Below are 14,504 nucleotides of genomic sequence, written 5' to 3'. Positions count from 1 at the left end.
GACCTGGTGGCCACGGCAACGGCTGGAAAATCCACCTTTTTACCCCAAGTCACCTCGCAGCAGAAAAAGATACCGTCTTTTCAGGCTCAGTCCTTTCGTCCCCATAAGGGCAAGCGGGCAAAAGGCCACTCATATCTGCCCCGGGGCAGAGGAAGGGGAAAAAGACTGCAGCAGACAGCCTCTTCCCACGAACAGAAGCCCTCCCCCGCTTCTGCCAAGTCCTCAGCATGACGCTGGGGCCTTACAAGCGGACTCAGGCACGGTGGGGGCCCGTCTCAAGAATTTCAGCGCGCAGTGGGCTCACTCGCAAGTGGACCCCTGGATCCTGCAGGTAGTATCTCAGGGGTACAAATTGGAATTCGAGACGTCTCCCCCTCGCCGGTTCCTGAAGTCTGCTTTACCAACGTCTCCCCCCCGACAGGGAGGCGGTATTGGAAGCCATTCACAAGCTGTATTCCCAGCAGGTGATAATCAAGGTACCCCTCCTACAACAGGGAAAGGGGTATTATTCCACGCTGTTTGTGGTACCGAAGCCGGACGGCTCAGTGAGACCCATTTTAAATCTGAAATCCTTGAACACTTACATAAAAAGGTTCAAGTTCAAGATGGAGTCACTCAGAGCAGTGATAGCGAACCTGGAAGAAGGGGCCTATATGGTGTCTCTGGACATCAAGGATGCTTACCTCCATGTCCCAATTTGCCCTTCTCACCAAGGGTACCTCAGGTTTGTGGTACAGAACTGTCACTATCAGTTTCAGACGCTGCCGTTTGGATTGTCCACGGCACCCCGGGTCTTTACCAAGGTAATAGCCGAAATGATGATTCTTCTTCGAAGAAAAGGCGTCTTAATTATCCCTTACTTGGACGATCTCCTGATAAGGGCAAGGTCCAGAGAACAGTTAGAGGTCGGAGTAGCACTATCTCAAGTAGTACTACGACAGCACGGATGGATTCTAAATATTCCAAAATCGCAGCTGATTCCGACGACACGTCTGCTGTTCCTAGGGATGATTCTGGACACAGTACGGAAAAAGGTGTTTCTCCCGGAGGAGAAAGCCAAGGAGTTATCCGACCTAGTCAGGAACCTCCTAAGACCAGGCCAAGTGTCAGTACATCAATGCACAAGGGTCCTGGGAAAGATGGTGGCTTCTTACGAAGCGATTCCATTCGGCAGATTCCACGCAAGAACTTTTCAGTGGGATCTGCTGGACAAATGGTCCGGATCGCATCTTCAAATGCATCAGCGGATAACCCTGTCTCCAAGGACAAGGGTGTCTCTCCTGTGGTGGTTACAGAGTGCTCATCTCCTAGAGGGCCGCAGATTCGGCATTCAGGATTGGGTCCTGGTGACCACGGATGCCAGCCTGAGAGGCTGGGGAGCAGTCACACAGGGAAGAAATTTCCAGGGCTTGTGGTCAAGCATGGAAACGTCACTTCACATAAATATCCTGGAACTAAGGGCCATTTACAATGCCCTAAGTCAGGCAAGACCTCTGCTTCAGGGTCAGCCGGTGTTGATCCAGTCGGACAACATCACGGCAGTCGCCCACGTAAACAGACAGGGCGGCACAAGAAGCAAGAGGGCAATGATGGAAGTGGCAAGGATTCTTCGCTGGGCGGAGAATCATGTGATAGCACTGTCAGCAGTGTTCATTCCGGGAGTGGACAACTGGGAAGCAGACTTCCTCAGCAGACACGATCTTCACCCGGGGGAGTGGGGACTTCACCCAGAAGTCTTCCACATGATTGTGAACCGTTGGGAAAAACCAAAGGTGGACATGATGGCGTCCCGCCTCAACAAAAAACTGGACAGATATTGCGCCAGGTCAAGGGACCCTCAGGCAATAGCTGTGGACGCTCTGGTAACACCGTGGGTGTACCAGTCAGTGTATGTGTTCCCTCCTCTTCCTCTCATACCAAAAGTACTGAGAATCATAAGAAGGAGAGGAGTAAAGACTATACTCGTGGCTCCGGATTGGCCAAGAAGGACTTGGTACCCGGAAATTCAAGAGATGCTCACGGAAGACCCGTGGCCTCTACCTCTAAGAAAGGACCTGCTCCAGCAGGGACCATGTCTGTTCCAAGACTTACCGCGGCTGCGTTTGACGGCATGGCGGTTGAACGCCGGATCCTGAAGGAAAAAGGCATTCCGGATGAAGTCATCCCTACCCTGATCAAAGCCAGGAAGGATGTAACCATACAACATTATCACCGTATTTGGCGTAAATATGTTGCGTGGTGCGAGGCCAGGAAGGCCCCTACAGAGGAATTTCAACTGGGTCGTTTCCTGCATTTCCTGCAAACAGGACTGTCTATGGGCCTCAAATTAGGGTCCATTAAGGTTCAAATTTCGGCCCTGTCAATATTCTTCCAAAAAGAACTGGCTTCTGTTCCTGAAGTTCAGACGTTTGTCAAGGGAGTACTGCATATACAGCCTCCTTTTGTGCCTCCAGTGGCACCTTGGGATCTCAATGTAGTTTTGGGATTCCTAAAATCACATTGGTTTGAACCACTCACCACTGTGGACTTAAAATATCTCACATGGAAAGTGGTAATGCTGTTAGCCCTGGCTTCAGCCAGGCGTGTCTCAGAATTGGCGGCTTTATCCTATAAAAGCCCTTACCTAATTTTTCATACGGACAGGGCAGAATTGAGGACTCGTCCTCAATTTCTCCCTAAGGTGGTTTCAGCATTTCACTTAAACCAGCCTATTGTGGTGCCTGCGGCTACTAGGGACTTGGAGGATTCCAAGTTGCTGGACGTAGTCAGGGCCCTGAAAATATATGTTTCCAGGACGGCTGGAGTCAGAAAATCTGATTCGCTGTTTATCCTGTATGCACCCAACAAGCTGGGTGCTCCTGCTTCTAAGCAGACGATTGCTCGTTGGATTTGTAGTACAATTCAGCTTACACATTCTGTGGCAGGCCTGCCACAGCCAAAATCTGTAAAAGCCATTCCACACGGAAAGGGGGCTCATCTTGGGCGGCTGCCCGAGGGGTCTCGGCTTTACAACTTTGCCGAGCAGCTACTTGGTCAGGGGCAAACACGTTTGCTAAATTCTACAAATTTGATACCCTGGCTGAGGAGGACCTGGAGTTCTCTCATTCGGTGCTGCAGAGTCATCCGCACTCTCCCGCCCGTTTGGGAGCTTTGGTATAATCCCCATGGTCCTTTCGGAGTCCCCAGCATCCACTAGGACGTTAGAGAAAATAAGAATTTACTTACCGATAATTCTATTTCTCATAGTCCGTAGTGGATGCTGGGCGCCCATCCCAAGTGCGGATTGTCTGCATTACTTGTACATAGTTATTGTTACAAAAATCGGGTTATTGTTGTTGTGAGCCATCTTTTCAGAGGCTCCTTCTGTTATCATGCTGTTAACTGGGTTCAGATCACAAGTTGTACGGTGTGATTGGTGTGGCTGGTATGAGTCTTACCCGGGATTCAAAATCCTTCCTTATTGTGTAAGCTCGTCCGGGCACAGTATCCTAACTGAGGCTTGGAGGAGGGTCATAGGGGGAGGAGCCAGTGCACACCAGCTAGTCCTAAAGCTTTTACTTTGTGCCCAGTCTCCTGCGGAGCCGCTATTCCCCATGGTCCTTTCGGAGTCCCCAGCATCCACTACGGACTATGAGAAATAGAATTATCGGTAAGTAAATTCTTATTTTTTGCCGTGTGCCTTTGGTGCATACAGTCCCTTTTAAATATGGGGATAGGCACCAATTCTATTTCTGGCACTGGGCACCAAAATGTCTAGTTATGGCTCTGTCCCTGTGAGTTGCTACCCTGGCGTTTTGGACGAGTTTTTCACAATTGCGCTTGCACACAGTGGGCCAGATGTACTAAGCTTGAAAAGTGATAAATATCACTGTGATAAAGCACCAGCCAATCGGCTCCTAACTGTCATTTTTCAAACACAGCCTGTGACATGGCAGTTAGGAGCCGATTGGCTGGTGCTTTATCACAGTGATATTTATCACTTTTCAGGCTTAGTACATCTCCCCCCGTGTCCGTTTCTGGGATCTGTGCCGGCACAGGACAAAGCTGTGGGATGGGGATTGAAAGATCTCGCTTCTGCTAATATGCCTCCATAGGCTAAAATGAGTTTACACCATCTGAAGATGGTGTAAAATGATGAGGCTTTGCTTTTCAGGGTTTAGTACAAAGGGGTCAGATTGTTGTTCCCATTCATAATACTGGGGACTGCGATCTATAGTGCTAATTAGCATTCTGCAAGAGATTTCTGTGAAATCTCTTACATTATGCTATTAGTACATAGTCACCAACCATAAAATTATGCAGAAGCGTCAGTTTTTACATAATTGTATGGATAAAAAGTTTGATACATAGGGGTATTGGAGATATATAGGGGCAGATTTATGAAGCCTGGTGAAGTGATAAAGTGGAAGGTGATAAAGTACCAGCCAATCAGCTCCTAACTGTCATTTTTCAAACCCAGCCTGTAACATGGCAGTTAGGAGCTGATTGGCTGGTACCAATCAGTTTCTATCATTGTTCAAACAAAACAATTGCTGTAAAATTGTTATTAGAAGCTTGTTGGTTGGTACTTTATATCCCTTCACTTTATCTTTCTCCAAGGTTTGAAAACACCTCCCCCATAATTTGGGAAATTGTGACCTTACAGCGGGAACTTTTAGGGGGATATTCAGGCTCAAGTTTCGCAGTTACGGTAGGAGTTGAACCCAAGACGTCAGTGCTTTGAGGCACTAATGCTAATTATCACACCATGCATGATGCTGTCCAGGCGTGTACTGTGTTTTTAGCTTTTACTCCAATCATTGAAAAGCCACACCTATAGGGCCTAATTCAGACCTGATTGCAGCAGCAAAATCTTTCTCTAATGGGCAAAACCATGTGCACTGCAGGTGGGGCAGACATAACATGTGCAGAGAGTTAAGGGCCCCATACACCAGAACGGAAATGCCCGATTTCATCTGATTTTGGGCATTCGGGACGATTTATCAGATGAAATCTGGCATTTTGGAGCTGTTTCCGATCCGATACGCGTTCCAGTGAGCATCGGATCGGATCCCCTGGATTTAGTGTGCTGCACTAACGATCATGTCCGACCCTTCAGGCATGGCTGGGATCGCATATGATACATCGTATGCAAAAGGGCAGCATACGATGTATCATATGTGATCCTGCCGCCCGGGAAGCTGCCGGGCAGTTCAAGGGAAATCGCCTCCGACTTCAGCCTCAGACATATCGTTGTAGTGTATGGGGCCCTTTATATTTGGGTGGGTTATTTTGTTTCTGTGCAAGGTAAATACTGTCTGCTTTCTTTTTACACTGCAACTTATATTTCAGTTTGAACACACCCCACCCAAATCTAACTTTCTCTGCACATGTTATATCTGCCCCACCTGCACTGAACATGGTTTTGCCCATTAGACAAAAATGTTGCTGCTGTGATCAGGTCTGAATTAGGCCCATTGTCTCCAGAGGTACTGTAAATGGCGCACGTGCTGCTATTGACGAGCTTGGTGTATCTTGCGTGTACAGCCGGCTCTGCATTTTTTTTCCAGAGGTGCATTTTCTGCTTGCTCTTTAGACAAAACTTCTGTACGTGTGCCCCTACTGTTTGTGTTTAAACCACAAACTGTAGGAATTGTTTTAGTTAGTTTATAGATAAATCATTAAAGTTATGAGTTATACATAGGACCGTCCCAAGCTAATTTATTTGGTAAACAAATATAAATGTTGGCGTCCCTTGATGGTGAGGCAGGGGTAACAATTAGATAGTGGGTGACTGGAGAGGCAGGGGTGACAATTAGATAGTGGGTGACTGGGGGAGGCAGGGTGACAGGGAGATAGTGGGTGATTGGGGAGGCAGGGGTGACAGGGAGATTTTGGGTGACTGGGGGAGATAGTGGGTGACTGGGGGAGGCAGGGGTGATAGGGAGATAGTGGGTGACTGAGGCAGTGTTCCTCAGCCCTGGATGCGTGGAGTGCCCAGTGTCCACTCTGCCAGTGGTGTCCTGGGAGCTGGGTTAACGGCAGGTGTATGTAGAATACAGCCACAGCGCCCTGAACAGTGTGGCGCTCTACGCAGCTGTGTGCTCCGTGTAATGGTCGGCCCGAACCTGATAATACAGAGAAATATATAAATGTATTAACGTCGAACACAAAATTAAAGTATGAGGTGATTTGCAGTATGTTCAGGCTTATCTTTGTTAGATTAATGACAATCATTTTTGATGGCATAGTTATAGGCATTGCTGCTGTTATGGATATATAACTTATACTCTTTCATTGCATGGCCATGGTGGTCTAATCATACATACTGTATTTGTAGTTCTGCTAGTACATTGTGCGTAGCTACATCTTCTATCGGGATGTCGTTACCTGACCGGTGGTCAGGAGACCGCCGGTCACAATACCTCCCCCTACATCCCGCCCACTTACAATCCAGACAGTTGCAATGCCGACTAGCAGGGATTATTCCCACTTGTGGGAATAGAACCTGTGGCAGTCGCAGCGAACCTCCGAGTCTGCAGCGGCAAGCACAGTGAGTCCTCATGGGGCTTGTTGCGCTTGCCCCCCCTTCCCCCCGGCGGCGGCATGGTGACCGCCGGTCACGCATACCAAACCCCTTCCATCATATGCTCATTTGCACTGCTAGTACAATATGTCTGAATCCCCTCAGCTTTATGTCACAAGAATTATGAATACCCCTCTTTGTATGTAGCTCAGGGCTTTACCAATTTTTGTGAACAATCAACAAAATATAAAAAAAAACTTGTATAAACCCCCTCATGTGCCCCTTCAATGCCTCTCAACCTCCCCACATCCCATCAGACAAATGCCCCTTCAATGATCACCAGATTCTGCCACATGCTCATACCTGCCCCCAATTCAAAATGTGCCCCACAATATGATGCTACACAGTAGGGCCCAAATTAACAATATGCCACACAGTAGGGACCAAACTCCTATTATGCCACATGATGAGTAATATAAGACATGTGAGATGATGAGCACAGTGCAGGGTGGAAGGTGGATGGAGCAGGAGAGGTGATATAGTAATACATAGTTCAGTGGCACCACATGACCCAGCATGCCTGGCCCTCCATTGATGACTATGGAGTTGAACACACAGTGACAGCAGAAACCTCACCCCCAGGTCCCCTCTGTTCCTGGTGCCTTTCCCACCTTAATTTTTTATGAATAGGCATAATGGCCCAGATTTATCAAGCCTTTGAGAGTGATAAATTGCACAGTGATAAAATACCAACCAACCAGCTCCTAACTTTCACGCTGCAGGCTGTGTTTGAAAAATGACAGTTAGGAGCTGATTGGTTGGTATGAGCTGATGCTGATACCGCTTCTCTCCCATGTATGAACGTGCCGGTGGGCAGTACATAGCTTCCCTGTCTATATCGGTGCTGCTGTCTACAAGATAGCATGTCGATATGCAGGGCAATGTATCGATTTCGACAGCTGCAGGTACCTGGCTGTGACTATTCGCACCCGCATTGAGGCAAAGTAATGTCTGTAGGCCGCGTGTGTGAATATACTGTATGCACATGCATGCGTATCGCGGAAAACTGGTCATAGATAGAAAGATAGATACATACATACATACATACATACATACATACATACATAGTCACACACATAGAGACAGTGGGCCTAATTCAGACCTGATCGTAGATGTGCTAAATTTAGCACATCTACGATCAGCTTCCCTGACATGCAGGGAAACGCCCAGCACAGGGCTAGTCCGCCCCGCTTGTCTGACCCTACCCCGCCGCACAAGTACAAAAGCATTGTACAGCGGCGATGCTTTTGTACTCAATGAGTAGCTCCCTACCTGCACAGCTCTTGCGCGCTGGCAGGTAGCTACCCGTCGCTGTCCGGGTCGCAGCGGTTGTGTGTGATGTCACGCAGCCACCGCGGCCCACACAGTCCGGGCACGCCTGCGTTGCCCAGACCGCGCCCTTAAAACATCGGCTAAATGCCGCTGGGCCGCCCCCTTCTGCCCAGCGACCGCCTCTGCCTGTCAATCAGGCAGAGGCGAACGCAGGGCTGAGATGGCCGTCGGCTGTCTGGCATGCGTCGGAGCAGTCCAGACCTGATCGGCTGCTGTGCGAAAACGCACAGCAGCGATCAGGTCTGAATTAGGCCCAGAGATCGTTCCTTTTACCTGAGTCACTCTTGCCATATACTAGTCTGCTTGCTAGATAGTCAGGTCTCCTTCCCTACTCTCTTTCGTCACTGCTGGCACTGACTGTAGTGCCGTGCAGTTCCGCCCCTGCTCAGACTCCACCTCCCTCTTCTCTAGCACTGCAGCTGTGATTAAAGGATTGGGGTGCCCCCTGAGAGAGGGGGGCCCAGGTAACTTGCTCTCTGTGCCCCCCCATAATTCCGCTCTGCATAATAAATAAAATTAACTGACCCCCGGAATGAGGTTAACAATTGAACTAATTGCTATCTGTACTGCTAGCTATGGAAATTTTAACTATAACAGGATAACACAGTTAATTGGCTTTTCCTATTTACACGTTTTATACTGTTTTCACACCGCACAAATAACCCGGTATCAACCCGGTTTGAGTCACTGTGTGGTGTGAAAGGGTCACGCCAGAAATCTCGGGTCACCTGACCCGGTAATTCAACCGGGTTATAAGAAGGGTTATTCCCGGGTCAGATGCAGTGTGAACGGGTTACCTGGGTCGATGCGACATGGTACCGGTTCACTGCATAGGGAGAGGTGGCGCGGAGATGATGTCTTCTTGCAGCGCAGCCTCCGCACCCACCCCGGATGCTGGCTCCGTCCCCAACCCCCGTATGCCAACCCGACCCGGCATATTGCCAGGTCGGGATGGCGGTGTGTAAGGTCCAATGCTGGGTCCCATCCGGGAAGGACCCGTTTCCAATACCCGGGTGAGACATGGGCAAGTTTATTTGAACATTGTAATTTGGTTATGCAGATGGTCTATGCTAGGCAGCAGTATCACATGCCATTACTTAACATATTTACCTAAAACCTCTTTTTCTCGTGACTAGAAATTACTGTTATCGGCATAAAAAGAAGGAAGTGGTGAATGTTTGTTACTAGTTCCCTTCCAAACCCAGACATGCTGGGATCAGCAGAAATCATGCCTCTGTAAAAATGGCACCTGACAGCAATATTACAAAGTATTTTTCTATACTAATGTTATGGGATGGTATCGGGATCCTGGCGATTGAGGAGTGTGGTATAGAAGTTAGACCGTTAAAAGATAGACAGTCATTAGGTCAACCCCATATGGTTGATGGGGTCAGAAGGTCAACAAACTTTTTTTGTGTTTTTTAATCCTTTTTTTTACCCATATTTGTTGAAATGTGTCCCCTTGCGTGCTCAGTGGTTCACTCCACTTTTGCTCGCCACAAGGTGACTAAAGGTAATAGTTTGTGACATGGATAGTAAATAAGGCAAAAGTTGTAAGAGCATGAAAAATACACACAAAAAAAATGTGTTGACCTTTTGACAGTTGGCCTTTTGACTGTATATATCTTTTAACTATCTATACATTGGAACCCGCGCTTGAAATGCCGACAAAATACCGACAGTGGCATTGGGATTACAACACATATTTGGTAATAAAGTACCCCTAACCTCCCTAACCCTCCTTTCCCGCAGCCTGACCCTAACCCTCCCCGGTGGTGCCTAGCCCTAACCCCCCCTTCCCCTCCCCACAGCCGAACCTAACCACCAAATACCCCTCCCCTCCCCCCCCATCTAACCCTCGCCTCCTCCTGGCAGACCTCGATTGGGATTCCGTGTACGGGATCCCGGCGCCGGCATTTCAATCCATGTTGGGATTCTGGCACTGTCGGGATTCCGGCATCAGTGTTCCGACTGCCGGGATCCTGACTGGATCCCCCTGTTCTACCCTCCAAGATGTTCACTTTCTTTTCTATTTAGTCTCTGAAGAGCAATGCTATACAACATAGTAAAGAGAGTAACAAAAGGCTAGTGTGGTGAGGGAAATGTACTAATTTATTAATACAGTTTTTTAAATCATGGCACCCCTAGGCCAAAAGTTTCATATTGAGAAATTTTGAAATATTAAATTAATATTTACAATATATAAAGGGTCAATACACAGAGCTAGCGGAGGTTTGTTTTGGGTAAGATCATCACAAAGGACACGCAGACACCCGCTTAGGTTAGAGAAGAGGAGATTTCACACACAAAGACTAAAAGGTTTCTTCACCGTGTCATGACTGTGGTTTTGTGAACCCGGTGTTAGTGAAGTCTGTGCGGGCAACTGGAGGACTATGTGAATACTATCACTGACCTGGTTTGGGAGTGTTGAGGACTCGGGGTTTCTTCCGGTGACCGGGAAGAGGAACCGCTGCTGGACCGCAGCAGAGATGGCCGAATCTAGGTTTTCCTCATGCAGGATTTGGTCGGCAGACAGGAGGCACGTATGGATGCTGGAGGTCTCCTGAAAGACAGAACTAGAAAAGATGCTGAGGAATGAATGAAGGAGTACCGGATGCTGGAGACACCAACTACGCTTGTGAGCACTGGGTGTTTGGAGGCACTGAGGTGCAGAAGTGCCTGGAGGCACTGAGTGTTTGTAGGTGCAGAAGTGCTTGGAGACACTGAGGTGCTTGGAGGCACTGAGGTGCTTGGAGGCACTGAGGTGCTTGTAAGTGCAGAAGTGTTTGTAAGTGCAGAAGTGCCTGGAGGCACTGAGGTGCTTGGAGGCACCGAGGTGCTTGTAGGTGCAGAAGTGCCTGGAGGCACTGAGGTGCTTGGAGGCGCTGAAGTGCTCGGAGGCACGGAGGTGCTCGGAGGCACGGAAGCCACAGGGATACGGGAGCTCTGGAGAGCACAACTACAACAGCAGTAAAGGTGAAACACGGCAGCTGTGGTTTTACGTTGAGACTCGTGGAAATAGTGAACATCAGTAGCAACACAAATGTAAACCAAACGGGGTAACAAAGGAACAGAGTTTTCACAGGAACTAAAGTACAAAGGTTACCTTTAGGGAGCTCATCTTCAAAGCTCACACAGAGCTGTGTGTGACACGAGGAACTGGCCCAGTTTCCAACTCAGTCTCCCGACTTATACTTCCTGGTCCTTGGTGATTGGTGAGCAGGGTTAGGTGATGCAGAGAGACTCAGGCTGGCAGAGGATTGGACAACTCTGGGTCAGTCCCTGTCATGTGAGTACTCTAGACTGGGCTGTGATGTAGAGTGAGGCCTAGCAGGCCGAGAGAACACTGAAGCCTGAACTTCTGCAAAACATAGGATGCTGGCTTTTAGGCCTAAACTTCAGATTACTGAATTCAGCCTCACACAGGAGATCACCACAGGTGGAGCTAATTAACTATTACCTTTCAGGCAGAGAACTCAGGAAAACTCAGTGCTGACAAGCTGTTTAACTCAGTGAGTAAAAAGACACAGGATCCGGGACAGATGGCAGGGGTAAGTCACCAAATATGAAACCTACAGTCAGGATTGTGACACACCGTAAGGACAATACGTATTTGGAAGTCCCTGAGAAAGTAGTAATGGATGACTCGGTCATTACTTTTAAGAATGGGCTAGATAAATTCTTAATGGATAAGGATATACAGGGTTATGGGTGGTAAATCATGAACTATAGTAAGGAATAAATAATAAAATAAAAAAAAAGGAATAGACATAATGGCTAAACATTCACCACAGTTAAAATTAGTCTTAAAATTATTACATTGTAGGAGATCACTAACAGGTTGAACTCGATGGACAATTTTTTTTTTTTTCAACCTCAGAAACTAGTTACTATGTAAATTAGGTAAATTGTGTTTATATGTCATCCTTAGGTTCAGTTGAGTGGTGAGGGACAAAATTTGCTTCTGTTTGTCCACATATTTTATGATTGACAGCCACCAGCACTGGTTTTGACTATTACATTTACCATAAAAATATTTTTAATTGGCCCTGGACCACTAACCCAGGGCACCCGTGCAAGTGTCCTGATGCACCCCAGGGTGCCACGGCACACGGTTTGAGAACCACTGTATTAATGTAATTTGATATATTCAAGGCAAGGTTGATTCCAAGCATCCCTCCGGTATATACCGCTTTTGTGACTGTTATATTGTAGTAGTTTTCCATACTTTGTATATAATATCAGTGATTTATTTGTTTATCTTTGTTTTGCAAGAATTTAAAATATGAAAAACCCACAAGTATGTAAAAATTGCGTGTGCTTATTACAAAGTTTTCTATCCAACATAGCACATCTTCTTATATGCATTATAAATAGCAGAAGTATCTACCACAGGTCACGTTTTCAAGGTTTTTGACTGTGGAAAAAGCTGGGACAATTACTGACCCAGCAAAATAGGTTAACTCACCTCTGTGATTAAAGAAATCTAGAAAACATGACCTATTTGAGGACTGGAGTTGAGAAACATTGATTTGGAGGATCAACAGAAGCATTATTTGGCCACAAACAAGTGAAACCACATCATATCCATTTGGCCACACATGTAAGTGGCCTAACTAGACAGGATTCCATTTTTCAGACCTAGACAAGACAGCCTAGTTTCATCATGCTCCGTTATGGTTTTGGTGTTGTTAGAAAATGACTGCTATCATTTTCTGGTAATGAAAATCAGCATGCCTACATTGAAGCCTGACAGATTTGATATTTGATTTACCTGTTAGCTTGGAAGACTTGTTCTACAGAAGGACACTGTAAATTGGTGGATTCATACATGTGAGCAGTGTCAGTAATGTCACTGCAAGTCAAATGGCTGCAGTTTCAGTTGTTTATCAGAGCATCTGTAGTGGCACGGAGAAGTAATAACTGTCATGAGAGCTGCCTTAATTGTGCTGAAAACTTGGCTGTATGTTGTTGTGTAAAGGCCCATATAGACGGCAGAGATGTGTGCTGAGTGGTCTCCCGCCGCTCAGCACAGCGCGATGTGTGCTGAGCGATGCGGGGGAGGACGGGGGCCGCTCATTTCACCCAGCGGGTGAAATGAGCGACGTGCTAGATTGGCATGCAGGCCAATCTAGCACCAGCGATAACGATGTGCGGGGCCGGGCATCGCTATTGCTGTGGGAGTTACACTGTGCTTAAAATCTAAGCAATCTAGTCAGATTGCTTAGATTTTAAGCATGGATCTCTCCGTGAGTACCCCCCTTTACTGTAATAAAATGGCAATTAAAAAAAGGAAAGACTCTTCCTACTGTGATGGATAAGTTAGTGTTTAATTTGCAAATATTGCTGTTTGTCTAGTGGGTGACATGAACAGCTGATTTTATTCTGGAGGAAGACAGCATGGGATCCTTTTTATTCTCTTAAATTATTATTAATAGCATTAATTTATGAGTCAACACCAATTTCTGCAGCTCTAGACAGATCAAAAATGCAAAACATGGTAAACAGAATAAAACCAGATAGCATATAAACATGGTTACAAGTGTTGGCATAATTATAGCATATATCAGTTGGCTGAAATAGTGACTATAAGGAGAGGAATGAAATAAAAAAGAATGCCCTGCTCATTGGAGCTTACATTCTGTAAGGAAGGGGGTGGGTACATTGGGGAGATACAAGAGGTTGAGGATGTAGGAGGGAAGATCAGATAGAGCAGAGCTCCAATAGCATACCACCCAAGTGGCCAGCTTTGTCAGGACAGTCCAGCTTTTCGGGGACTGCCCCACCCGTGGGCCACAGTGTTCTGGGGAGGGGGTTGGTTTGAGCACTCACAGACCACTGCAGAGCAGCGGGTTAATAGATTCCGTGTCATACACATGGTATCTTCACAATACAGGAAGAGCCGGGGGAACCCCACTATCTCTGGGAGCACTGGGCACGCCACCAGAGTGACGAAAACGGTGAGGCATTTAACTGTTTGAGATGGGGATACAGTGGAGGGTTGCACAAACAGAATGGTGGTAGCGTAAAGAAATTATTAACGGGAAGGCAGGTGGTTGAGGAAAAGGCCAGAAAGGAGAAGTTTGCAATAGTCAAGATGAGCAATTATGGGGTAATATATAAATGTTTTGGTTGTGGGGAGGGAGAGGAAATAGAGATGTTCCATTTAGTTGGGGGTGAATGTGATTTTAGTTTTTCATGGGTTATTCCCAGGCAGAGGACTTGGTAAACTAAGGAGATGATGGTGTTGTCAACAATGAGGGAGCGGTGGAGACAAGTGAAGGAGGGAAGGTAGTGCTCAGTCATAGACATATTAAGCTTGAGAAAAATGTAGAGAAATTCAAGAGGAGATAGCGGTTACAAAGAAATGCAAGAGATGAGGGAGAGGTAGATGTGATGGTGTCATAAGAGGGGAGGAAGAGGAGGTGGATGTTGTGATGGAGAAGGATCCGTTACAGATATAGGAGGAGGAAAACCAAGAGAGGTCTAATTGATTGAAGGGAGCAAAGAAGAAATGGAGGCAGAGGAGGACAAGTTTTGCATGACAACCCCCTGGATGGCAGTTAATTTGAGGCATAGAGTAAAAGCTGATGCTGATTCTTGATGA

At 47.0% G+C, this 14,504-nt stretch overlaps 1 protein-coding gene across 3 annotated transcripts in view; it reads left to right on the top strand.

Moving 5' to 3' along the window:
• RNASET2 (ribonuclease T2) overlaps positions 1–14,504 on the top strand; it is a 206,181-nt gene that overhangs the window by 42,201 nt on the left and 149,476 nt on the right. The window contains exon 2 of one of the 3 annotated variants that reach the window (XM_063917597.1): positions 4,600–4,690. The exons of the other annotated variants lie outside the window; for them this stretch is intronic. The gene's annotated coding sequence lies outside the window, so the exon portion shown is untranslated. The remainder of the gene's footprint in view (positions 1–4,599; positions 4,691–14,504) is intronic. 3 annotated transcript variants of the gene reach the window in all.

The sequence above is a fragment of the Pseudophryne corroboree genome, chromosome 4 (assembly GCF_028390025.1).
Source record: "Pseudophryne corroboree isolate aPseCor3 chromosome 4, aPseCor3.hap2, whole genome shotgun sequence".
NCBI classification, from domain to species: domain Eukaryota; kingdom Metazoa; phylum Chordata; class Amphibia; order Anura; family Myobatrachidae; genus Pseudophryne; species Pseudophryne corroboree.
The sequence above is the reverse complement of the archived record's forward strand: the minus strand, read 5'-3'. Positions and strand labels throughout refer to the sequence as shown.